The sequence below is a fragment of the Mandrillus leucophaeus genome, unplaced genomic scaffold (assembly GCF_000951045.1).
Source record: "Mandrillus leucophaeus isolate KB7577 unplaced genomic scaffold, Mleu.le_1.0 Scaffold987, whole genome shotgun sequence".
NCBI classification, from domain to species: domain Eukaryota; kingdom Metazoa; phylum Chordata; class Mammalia; order Primates; family Cercopithecidae; genus Mandrillus; species Mandrillus leucophaeus.
In genome coordinates this window covers 199,384-211,238 of record NW_012110774.1, presented here as the reverse complement: position 1 = coordinate 211,238, position 11,855 = coordinate 199,384, and the positions used below count along the sequence as shown (strand labels likewise).

General features: G+C 45.0%; 1 pseudogene; it reads left to right on the top strand.

The window, feature by feature from the left end:
- Window positions 1–6,451: 6,451 nt before the first annotated feature.
- On the top strand, window positions 6,452–8,555 carry LOC105532816 (annotated as a pseudogene).
- Window positions 8,556–11,855: the final 3,300 nt, after the last annotated feature.

Here is an 11,855-nt window from a genome sequence, read left to right as displayed (position 1 = left end):
GTCTCACATAACATACTAGTTCCACATACTAATCCTATGATCCTTTAGTCAATCTTCTGGTTTCGAATTCAGATGATATTATGTGGTAAGTATTTCACTGAAATCGTATGAAATGGTGGGAACTTCACCAGTATACCACAAATACTAAGGAGCCCCCTTTATGCTGTAGGCACTGAACTGGGGACTGGGATACGAATTTGATGAAGACATGGTTCATACCCTAGAAGGACTCAGAATGGGGTAAGACATACACTTTAAATAAATAAATCACAGTGTATCGTGAAATGCCTATAACAAAGGACACAGTTGTCTTCTAAAGTCCCACAAATTGCTAGGCACTGGGCTTTTTTCTCCTCCCACATTTTTTTCCTTAAATTTCAAAGCAACTCCTCAAGGTAGGCAGTATTCCCTGAAGACATTGAGGTTTGGAGAGATGAAGTCTTTTTGGTTAACCAGCTAGTGAGTAGCAGGAAGTTCTCGGAATTCTATTTGGAAATACTTTATTTCTCAGTATTTGGGAATACTACAAAAGCATGACCATTCTTTTAGCCATCCACAAGCTTTGGGACCATTTATTTGTTTCATCTCCACCTTGTAGAGCTTATCTGTCATGAAGTCCTACCAATTATTCCTAAGTAATATTTCTCAGGTCTCACCCTATACTTCTTCCTACTCATGGGTCAGGCTTTCAACATTCTGTACCTAGATTGCAGAGACACTTTAAATGAGCTTCCTTTTACTTTCAGTCTCTCTCTAATTCATTCTGCTACTAAGTGGGTTTTTGAGGTTGGTAGAAGTTGTACACCATACAATACTGCCTTGATCATTTATTTAATAAATATGCATTACAAGGAAGTCATTGTGCTGGATGCTGCTTTAAAGCTTCACATAAAGCACAATCATTTTTAAGGATTTCATCAATGTTTAGAAAGGCAATCATCCATATTATCCTAATAAAACACACATCAACAATCCTTTGCTCCACAAACCTCAATGGTTTCTCACTGCTGCCTTAAAGGTGTTGAAAATGTTTAGCTTAGCATCAAGGTCTTCCTTAGCTATGCCATCCATTCATACTTGTTCTACGTATTGTTCTTGACCCATGTACTGCAACCAACTGGCCTACTCAGTCTCTGTAGCGTCTGTGCCTGCCCTTCTCCACATCTTGTTCACATCATTCCTAGGTTCTCTCCATTACTGGAAATTCTGGCTGATTGTGATCTTTTTCACTTGTTTTTTTTTTTTTGAAGATGAATCTCCTTCTGTCACCCAGGCTGAAGTGCAGTGGCATGATCTCAGCTCACTGCAACCTCCACCTCCTGGGTTCAAGCGATTCTCTTGCCTCAGCCTCCTGAGTAGCTGGGACTACAGGCGGGCACCACCACCCCCAGCTAATTTTTGTATTTTTAGTAGAGATGGGATTTCACCATGTTGCCGAGGCTGGTCTTGAATTCCTGGCCTCAAGTGATCTGCCTACCTCCCAAAATGCTGGGATTACAGGTGTGAGCCACGGTGTGTGGCCTGATGGTAATCTTATTTGTAAAGTCTGAGATGGTTTCTCATTTGTACTTCCTATAACTTGGTCTGCGTCATTGGCATTTGTGACCTTCTCTAAACTATGATGAGTTAATTTTTTTAATGTGTAAGTATTTTCTTCTAACAAGGATGTTTTGCTTCATTGCATCACCAATATGTGATTAAACATCTGTTGATAAAGGGTTTGAAAGTGTTCTAATTACTGGTGGACATGAGCTTTTGTGCAGAGTAGGAATAGAGGGACTCAGCTAAGAGGAAAAGAGATGAGAACAAAATAAGGCACAGATGAAAAATTGCTTCTCAGTCTTTATTTTTAATTTTTATTCTTTTTTAGAGACAGAGTCTCACTCTGTTGCCCAGACTGGAGTGCAGTGGCATGATCATAGCTCTCTGCAGCCTTGAACTCCTGGGCTCAAGAGATTCTCTCCCTCAGCTTCCTGAGTAACTGGGACTACAAGTGCACACCACCATATCTGGCTTTTTTTTTTTTTTATAACTTTTTGTAGAAAGGGGGTCTTGCTATGTTGCCCAGGCTAGTTTTAAACTCCTGGCTTTAAGTAATCCTCCTGCCTTGCCCTCCCAAACTACTGGGATTACAGACATAAGCCACTGCACCTGGCCCCTCAGTCTTTAAGTTTTTTTCTTCATCTTGCTTTGATACATTCTCTGGTGAAGGAGAAAGTCTCTTGCCTGCAGGGTGGGAAGGACACAAAGTATGAACCAGTGTGAACTGAAAGTCAAGTACCAAAGTCAGTTTCACTTACTCACTTTGGATTAGTGAGCCAAAATGGTAAAATTTTTTTGTGTTTTGTTTTTTTGACAGAGTCTTGCTCTGTTACCCAGGCTGGAGTGCAGCAGCGCAATCTTGGCTCACTGCAACCTCTGCCTCCTGGGTTCAAGCGATTCTCCTGCCTCAGCCTTCTGAGTAGCTGGGATTACAGGTGTGTGCCACCATGCCCAGCTAATTTTTGTATTTTTAATAGAGCTAGGGTTTCATCATGTTGGTCAAGCGGGTCTCGAACTCCTGACCTTGTGATCCACCCGCCCCAACCTCCCAAAGTGCTGGAATTACACGCATGAGCCACCGTGTCCAACCAGTAAAATATTTTTTATTATTCATTGATTTAATTTCCTTCATGCAGAGATTTTAATAATACCAGTAGTTTAAGAAGTAATTTTATGTAGGATTTAAGATTACACAGTTTTGATAATATCTTTATTAACATAATGATCTTTACAGGAAACTTTTTTTCTAAATGAAGACTACATCGTTTAAATCCTTATTTTATGTTAAGGGGAACTTGTGATTAGTGTTGATATTTTATAGAGGTTTTCTGTGATTTTCTCTGGCTTAAAGCACTTAAGTAGTGAATAAAATATCATTTGTTTCTATGCTTGTCTTGTAGAGGGTGTTTTGGCTGACATCAAGGCTGAATTATTTTCTCTGAAATAATTTTACAGGAAAAAGACCAGCAATTTGCTGAAAACTTTTGTTACAAATAACCACATAGTCAAGACCTAATAACAAATTGATTATACAATGGGGTAACAAGAATGTGAGATAATGATACTTGTTATGAAATAACTTAAAACAATTTCTCTCTGCTTTGGAGACTCATACTGCTGAAGACTGACTTCAGTTTTTTCAAGAAATGATTTTAAAAAAGAAAATAAAAAAAAGCTGTTAGGTTGATTTGTTTTCTTTCAAACAGTCTTAATAGCTTCAATTTCTAGAACTTACTTCTTGAAGACAGTAACATTGCACTTGATAATATTTTGCTCATTCATCTCCAGAATGTTTGTTCAGTTGAGAAATGAAAATGGGTCTCAGTACAGTACATAGTGATTTCTTCTAAATGGCACTAAACTGTTTCTGGCCTAGGGAAGTATTAGTTCAGGGTCCTGTATAAGTTGATGCTTACTCTGACACATGGATGCAATAATCCAGCCGAATTTGCAAATTAGAAACTTTCTTATGGTTTAATTTTTCCCCAAATGTATGTTGTTGGTTTTCTGTGACAGGAAATGGGAAATATGCAAAGGCACAAACACTATTCTGCATTAGGGGGCTAATATTTTCCCATGCTTTTGATGCAAGTTGCTTTTCTTTACATACAGTGTGCTCTAGTGTGCGGATACATTGCTATTATGTGTTCAATAACACAGAAAATCTTTTATTTAAATGATTAGAATATAAATCCTGTTTTTCAGATCTGATTTCTTGACGTTTGGGGGGAACACTAGCATGTCTGTTGCTTTTATTTTAGGAATAAAAGTAAACTCCGTAGGGAGTTCACCAAAATCCTCACCCTTTACAAACTAAGAGGAACAAATTGTTGCTTCATTCACATTTTGGTCTTCCTGTGGTATGGTATCTCCCTTCAGTCTACTGTTTGTGTTGCTTTATCTTTGACTCCAACAGAGATCAAAATACATTTTTTTTGGAATTATAGTTTGGCAATATGCTGGCAAATGGGAAAACACATAAAGCAAATTTTTTTCCACAATGCTTTTAATATTGAGACAGATTTTTATCTAACAGAGCCGACAGAATGTAACATGAGTGCACCAGCAGCCCAGAGCTGTAAACACAGCTTCCTGATGACATATCCCTAGGGGGACAGATCATACAGTTTCTATATTATTCAGCTTGTTATTCTACTGGCACAGAACTGATTTTTGCTTCAGAAAAATGTTTCTTTTCTGAAACTCCAGCTGTCCCTCATTCATAAAGCGGTGTTTTAATAAGGTGGTTGTTTAGTATGAAACAATGATAGCGCTAATAATGAATCACTAACAATACAGCACACTTCTTATCATGGATGGTCTACTTTATGCCAAACAGCTGGAGGAAACGTGGGGGAAAATGCAATCAAGCATTTAAATATCATAGCTGGATGTTTCCAAACATAAGTATCCAGATGCTTAGCTTTGTGGAGGTAATATGTTTGATTGCCTGCTTTTTAAAATATTTTATCTGGATCTTTTGATGTTCTGTAGGTGCAGTCATGTACTGTTCTTCATTTTCAGTATGCTGAATGATTTTTTCTGATCATGGATAATCAGAAAAACAGTAATGCTGAAGACTAGCTGAGACTAGGCTTGGGCAGGAATTGTGTGAGCTGAAGGAGAAGAGGATGACATGAGACTTGGACTGTGGTTAAATGGTTCCCTCTCCTGGCTAATGCATATGGAAGCAGGCACCTCTTAAAGACATCAGCTGAAGCAGATTCAGTTTTCAGTTAAGGGATATATAACAATTATGTTTGGTGGAAGAACCAGATTCTCTTGTCTGCCCTGAGACCCAGAGGCTGAATAACCAGGAACTTCCAGAGATATTCGGTTCTCAGAAAGAAAGCAAGCTCTCCAATATGCCATTGAGGATACTGGCTTAAAAGAAGTCTGTTCTTACCAGGCCAAAGTAGAGCTCTTCTCTTCCTCAGACAGATGCCTCACTAGGCAAAATTAAAAATCTAGGAAAATAGAGTACTTCTTCTTTTTAGGATCTCAGAGTACCCCGCTCAAATGAACTCATGCTTCCCAGTACACTTCTCCAATACCGGTTACTGGTACTTATAATGAGAGTCATTGCCAAATGCTTCACTAAATGAAAACCCCTGAAAATTAATTGTCTCATCAAAGATGGCTCACTTTCAGAACCGGATTCATACATCCTGGCACTAAAATAAATGCCAACTCCCTCCTAAGAATGAAAGGAAAAATAGTCACTTACTGACATGTCCCTGCGGGAATCAATAACATTACAGATCATAGAGGAGACAAGAATAGCCTGGGCATATTAATAAGTCGGCCGACTCACTGATTTGAGATGACTAGTTAAATAGCATTCTGCACTGATGAGGACTCCATGGCACGAGGAACAATGTCATCATTAACATGTGAGACTGTTTAGCATTTTGAACACTTCACTCATAAAGAGAACTTAACACAGGACTATTTATTGGGCTTTAGACAGATGGTTTAATGTTTTTTTAGCCTTCAGCCTATCAGACCACCCGTGGTTTCCTTCAGCCAAGGGCTTTTAAAAAATAATTGGTCTATAGCAATTTTCTAACAAGTCTGACTGCAATATATTTTTCTAAACCTTTTTTTTACCCTTAACTATCCCTTACAGTGGTTTGTGGTTGACAGACTTCTCTGTCTGACACTGATTCCTCACATATAAGTAATTACTGACAAAAGATGAAGGGGCTGAAATTTCATCATTAATGGTTTCTTCGCTATAGAAAAAGCTATCTAGAAATGATTATTTTGGAAAACAGTTCTTCCCTAATTAGACATTGCCTGACACTCTAGAATATATTTCCCAAAAATCTTTCAATACAGGAAATGACAACCCAACATAGATGGGTAACTGTGGGTGGCAGAGGATGCATTGCACTAAGCATGTATGTGTTCATCTTAAAATGGTAAAGAGGGTCAAATGTGCCTCTGTGTGGGGAATATGTGAGTGTGCTTAGGAAGGAATAAAGTGGCTGTGGATCCCTGCTCTTACTGTCAAAGTGAGAGACCAGTACAATGGAAAAGCAAGCAGGACGTGTTTTTATAGTGCAGAGATCTTAATAACCACCTGCACCACCCTGGCCACTGGTCAGCTCTTCAGGTCCTTCTATGGGTCCTTTTAGTGAAACAGCATGGCCCAGAGGCCCAGAGACTGTGGACTGGCCCAAATGGATGCTTATTTGCATATTCTTCTGTATGTAGCTTCCCCGGTAGGGTTATGAAGAGGCATGCTTAGGCTTGGGGAAGAGAAAAGCAAGTATACAGCAGAGAGGACTTAGTGATAAGATGTTCTAAGGGGAATAGAGTCTTCTGACTGCGCACTCGGGAGGGCTTGAGAAGCCTGAAAGTCTTAGTGCAGAGCTCGCGATTGGCTTTTCTCTTTGAGGAATAAATGTCTCGCAGGAGGCTCAGATTTCCTGCTGACACTTCATGCAGGGTTGGATTGGAGTCCTTGCTGATTCTGTGGTTGCTGCTAGTGTCAGGATTTTGCACCGATACTGTCAATTTCTTCACCTGTGAGGAAGACGCCCCTGGTACCAGCATCGGTGTTTTGTTTGATCACGTCCAGTCTAATTCCCAGCGCGAGGTGCCAAGTCAGTTTCAGCTGATTAAATAATTCGACAGCTCTCTGCTCCGGGTGCGCGAGGGCTACGGGCAGCTGACTGTCGGGGACGCCGGCCTGGACCTCGAGCGGCTGTGTGGCTAGGCCCCGCAGTGCGTGCTGGCCTTCGATGTGGTCAGCTTCTTGCAGGAACAGTTCCGGCTGGTGCACGTGGAGGTGGAGCTGAGGGACGTCAACGACCACGCGCCGCGCTTTCCCAGGGTCCAGATCCCGGTGGAGATGTCCGACGGTGCGGCCGTGGGCACGTGCATCCCCTTGGAGGTGCCAGTGGACTAGGACGTGGGCGCCAGTGGGCTGCAGAGCGCGCGACTGGCCGAGCCGCACAGCCCCGTCCGCGTGGAGCTGCAGAAGCGCACGGACGGCGCTCAGTGTGTGGACCTGGAGCTGCTGCAGGAGCTGGACCGCAAAAGCCAGGCCGCCGACAGCCTGGAGCTGGTGGCCCTGGACGGCGGCCGCCCGCTGCTCTCCGCCACGGCCGTCTTCAGTGTGTGCATCCTGGGCGCCAATGACCACAGCCCGGCCTTCCCGCAGGGCACCGTGGCCGAAGTGGAGCTGGCGGAGGCGCGCCGGTGGGCTCCCTGCTTCTCGACCTGGACGTGGCCGACCTCGAAGAGGGCCTTAACGGCGAAGTGGTGTTCGCTTTTGGCGCCCGCACCCAGCCAGAGGCGCGCCGCCTCTTTCAGCTCCACCAGCGGCTGGCTCGCCTCACCCTAGCCGGACCCGTGGATTACCAGCGTCAGGATACCTACGAGCTGCACGTACCAGCGCAGGGCCGCGCTGCCGCCTGCAAGGTCACTGTGCGCATCCGCGACGTCAATGTCAACGCACCCGACATCGCTATCACCCCGCTGGTCCCCCGGGCGCGCCGGCTGCCTCGCCCTTCGCCGCTGCCGCTGCCGCCGCCGCCGCTGCCCTCCAGGGAGCGGACGCTAGCTCGTCGGCGGGAGTCGGGACGCCCAAGGCTGGCGCCACCTCGATGGTGCCGGAGGGGGCGGCGCGCGAGAGCCTTGTGGCTCTGGTCAGCACCTCCGACAGGAATTCGGGCGCCAACCGGCGGATGCGCTGCGCCCTCTACTGGCACGTGCACTTCCGGCTTCAGCCGGCCTACGCGGGCAGCTACCTGGTGGTGACCGCGGCGTCGCTGGACCGCGAGCGAATCGCCGAGTACAATCTGACGCTGGTGACCGAGGACCGCGGCGCGCCCCTGCTGTGCACCAGGAGGCCCTACACGGTGCGCGTGGGCTACGAGAAAGACAACGCGCCGCTCTTCACGCGGCCGGTCTATGAGGTGTAGGTGAGTGAGAATGCCCCGCCCAGCGCCTACCTGGCTACGGTGGCCGCCCGGGACCCGGACCTGGGCCGCAACGGCCAGGTCACCTACAGGCTGCTGGAGGCAGAGGTGGGCCGCGCCGGGGGCGGTATGTCCACTTAGGTCTCCGTGGACCCAAAACCAGGAACTGCGCGCTCGACGGCACTTTGACTGCGAGGAGCTGGCGGAGATGCAGCTGCGGCTGGAGGCACTAGACGGCTGCTGTCAGACGCTATGGGGCCTGGCCATAGTGCGGCTGCAGGCGGAGGACCAGAACTACCACGCGCCCCGCCTGGTGGCCCAACTGCTTCTCAGTGGCTCAGCCCAGCTGCCTCTGCCCGGGGATGCACCACTGGGCTACGTGCTGACCGTCTGCAGGCAAAAGACGCGGACGAGGGCGCCAACAGCGAGCCGACGTACATAGTCCTCGGCAGCGACGGCGGCCCCGAGGTGCTGGCGCTGCACCTGGCTTCGGGCGCCACCCAGCGCAGAAGTGGTGCTGATGCCGCCGCCTCACGAGGGAGGGGAGCCACGCATCAGGCAGGGAATGGGAGGGCAGCTTGAACCCTCCCTGTTCTGGTCGGTGTTTTGGCCAGCGGCTGCGTCCTTCTGCTAGTGGCCATCATCACTGTGACTTGTTCTTGCCAAGGCAAGGCTAGGACGCTGGTGAAGAAGCTCCACGAGCACTCCCCAAGCAGATTTCAGGCAACGAGTGACCACGCTGGTCCACGTGTCAGAGCCATAGGGGCTGACTCTGGGGGCTTCCGCTCCGGGTTCTTCGCAGACACACGGCCAGTTTCCATTTCCGGGGCCCAGGCGCTGGAGTCTGTGGAGGATTCCTAGTCTGAGGTCAGTGAGGTGTCTTGGGGCTCCCCTTGTCCGGAGAGGAGCAGGACTGCATGGGCCCTGGTAGGGCACCGCTGCCCTTCTTAGTGTCCTCATTCACTTGGAGTAGATCTTCATGCTACTAGCCTTATGAAACTGCAGTGACTGATTTGGGACTTCAAATGGTTGATATTTCCGGGCTTGTTTATTTTTTTTATTTGAAAAGAAAAGTTATCCACAGACAAGGTTAGGGGCAGGCTTGATAGTCACATGTGCATTCATGTAGGTGCATGTCTGTTTTTGTTGTTTTTGCCTGTATTAACTTCCTTTGGGTACAATTTGGATACATTCAACCCTCAGGGTTAATGCTGTTTTTCTGAAACACTCCGGGTGAGGAATGCGGCGCCTGCTCTGTCAGGTTTGATATTAGACGGTGAAATATTATTAACTGCTGCTCGCACCCCTTTTGAAAATAGGGTTCAATCTCAGTTCCTTTTCATTCCTCATCCCCTTGTGGAGAAAATAAATCTGCGGCAAGTTTAAGGTAATTTCAGAATATTTATTGTTATCTCTAAGTAACGTGTTTGACATTTTATACATTTTTATGGATACCAAAGTAATTCTTTCCTTTTCACTTTCAGTATACATTCAAATATAGATGAGTTCAGTATGAAGGACAGTGGAAAAGTAGACAGTGAATTGAATGACAGCCATTTGGATATCAGCAGAGAGGGTTTCAAGAAAGCATCCTTTCAGATGATTGCAAAACAAGGGGGTAAGTTCAAACCTGTGACTTTGAAGCTCTTCTTCTCAAAGCATCATAAGACTCATTCCTGACTTAATTACAATACTAAATAAGTGAGTAGGTGATTTTGTTTGGCTTTGCTTTGTTTACAGAATGCTGCACCAACACAACCTCATTCTATCCAGTCCATCTGCTGTGTCATTTGGGGGTGGGCTTTAGGCCCAATTCTGTGGAATAGTGTCTGGTTCTGGAGTGGTAGCTCCTGTGGTGAAAGGCATTGTCAATTGTGAGGTATTTTCTGTTAGTGTGCATGAAAATGGGCACTAGATCTTTTCCCTCAAAGAAAATATGTTACTCAAAGAGCAGTCATAATGGTTTGTCCTACTGACTCAAATGCCTCGTCGCCATAACAGGTGTTTTTGCACAGTCTATGTTCAGTTCCTTTGACTTTTTTTTTGTTTTGTTTTGAATGAGGGGCTTCCAGAAGCATCCACCTCCTGGTTACCTTCCTCTGAATATTCTCTAGTGGTCAACATACTTTCTAAAATGGAGAACTTGAAGTTGTATACAGTGATTCAGTACCAGCCTCTCTTCTGAGGTCCAAATTCGTATACACAACTGCCTACTCAACATCTCCATTTGGATTCTGAATGGACATGCTGTATGTTCAAAACTACTCTTGGTTTCTTTTCTCCAAACCTGTTTTTCCTCTGGTGTTGATATCTCAGCAAAAATGACATATCTGTTCACTTAGTTGCTTGCTCTGGCTTAAATCCTTGATGTTATTTTTGATTTGTTTCTTCCTACACACAACTTTCGATCCGTCAGCAAATTCTGTTGAATTTTCTTTCAAAATATATTCTCAATCAATTCACTTCTCACCACATTCATTGCTACCACTCTACCCCAGGCACTGTCATCGCTTGCCTAGCAATGGCAGTAGCCTCAAACTTGGCCCCTCTGCTTCTACTCTGGCCCTCTTGCAGACCACTCTGCATATGAGAACTAGACTGGTCTCTTACTTCATAAATCAGGTTGCATTACTCAACTCTCCAAATACTTGTTGCTTAAATAAAATCCCAAATCCTTATCATGGTGTCTCAATTACTATTGCTGTGTAACAAGCCAGGCTAAAATGTAGTGGCATAAAACAACCATTTTATTATGCTTGTGGATTCTGTGGTCAATTTAGACAAGGTACAGCAGGGATGGCTTATCTTTGTTTCAAAGTATCTGGGGCCTTAACTGGGATGATATGATGGCTGGAGGCTGGAACCATCTGAAAGCTTCTTTAGTTACATGCCAGGTTTGTGGGCTGGGATGAGCCAAAGTCCAGGAGACCTGACTTGGTGAAGTGGGCAAAAGGGAGGCTTCATGTTCTCTTTACACGTGGCTTGACTTCTTACAGCCTGGCGGCCTCTGCAAAGTCACATGGCAGCTCGGGCTGCAAACATGAATGATTCATCCAACAGGACGGAAGTCACATCCTCTTTTGTAACCCAGCTTCTGAAATTACATGGTCATTTCCATCATATTCTACCGTACAAGCTGTCTTAAGCTCACCCAGATTCAAGTGGAGGGGACAAAGACCCTATGCCTACCCTAGAAAATTTTCCAAGAGTTTTTGAGGGCCATGTTTGTAAATCAGCCACACATGACTCATCAAGTCCTGCATTATCTGGCCCTTGGCTCTCTCTTCTACCTGATTTCTTACCCCTCTTCCCCAGGATGCTTTAGATTATCTTATTGGCCTTCTTGTGTTTTTTGAATACACAAAGCATCTCTCCATCTCAGACCTCAGGGTCTTGCTGTTCTGTCACCTGGCAAGCTTTCTCTAGATACCCATATTACTTCCCACCTTCATTTAGGCCTTTGTTCACATGTCCATCTAATCAAAAGAGGTCTTCCAAACCTCATTTGCCTCTCCTCCCTGTCACTCTCCATCTTCTTTACTCTGCTTTATTTTCATTCCTAGCATTTATCACTCCCTGGCATTATTTGTATATTTATTTGTTTATTATTTGTCTCTTGTTCCATGTTGAATGGCCACCTTCAGATATATACTGAAACAAACAAACAAACAAACAAACAAAAAAACAGTAAAACAAAAATCAGCAAATTTACTGAGTGGATAAATGAAAGGTGTGGTGTAACCAGCACATACATTGAAACTTGTATGACTAGTTCTTAGGATCATATTGCACTTTAGGGTAAAATTGTATTGGTATTTTTTGGAAGTTCCATTGTACTCCCTAACTTTCTGAAAAATGTTAGTGTGATCTTTTTTTTTTTTT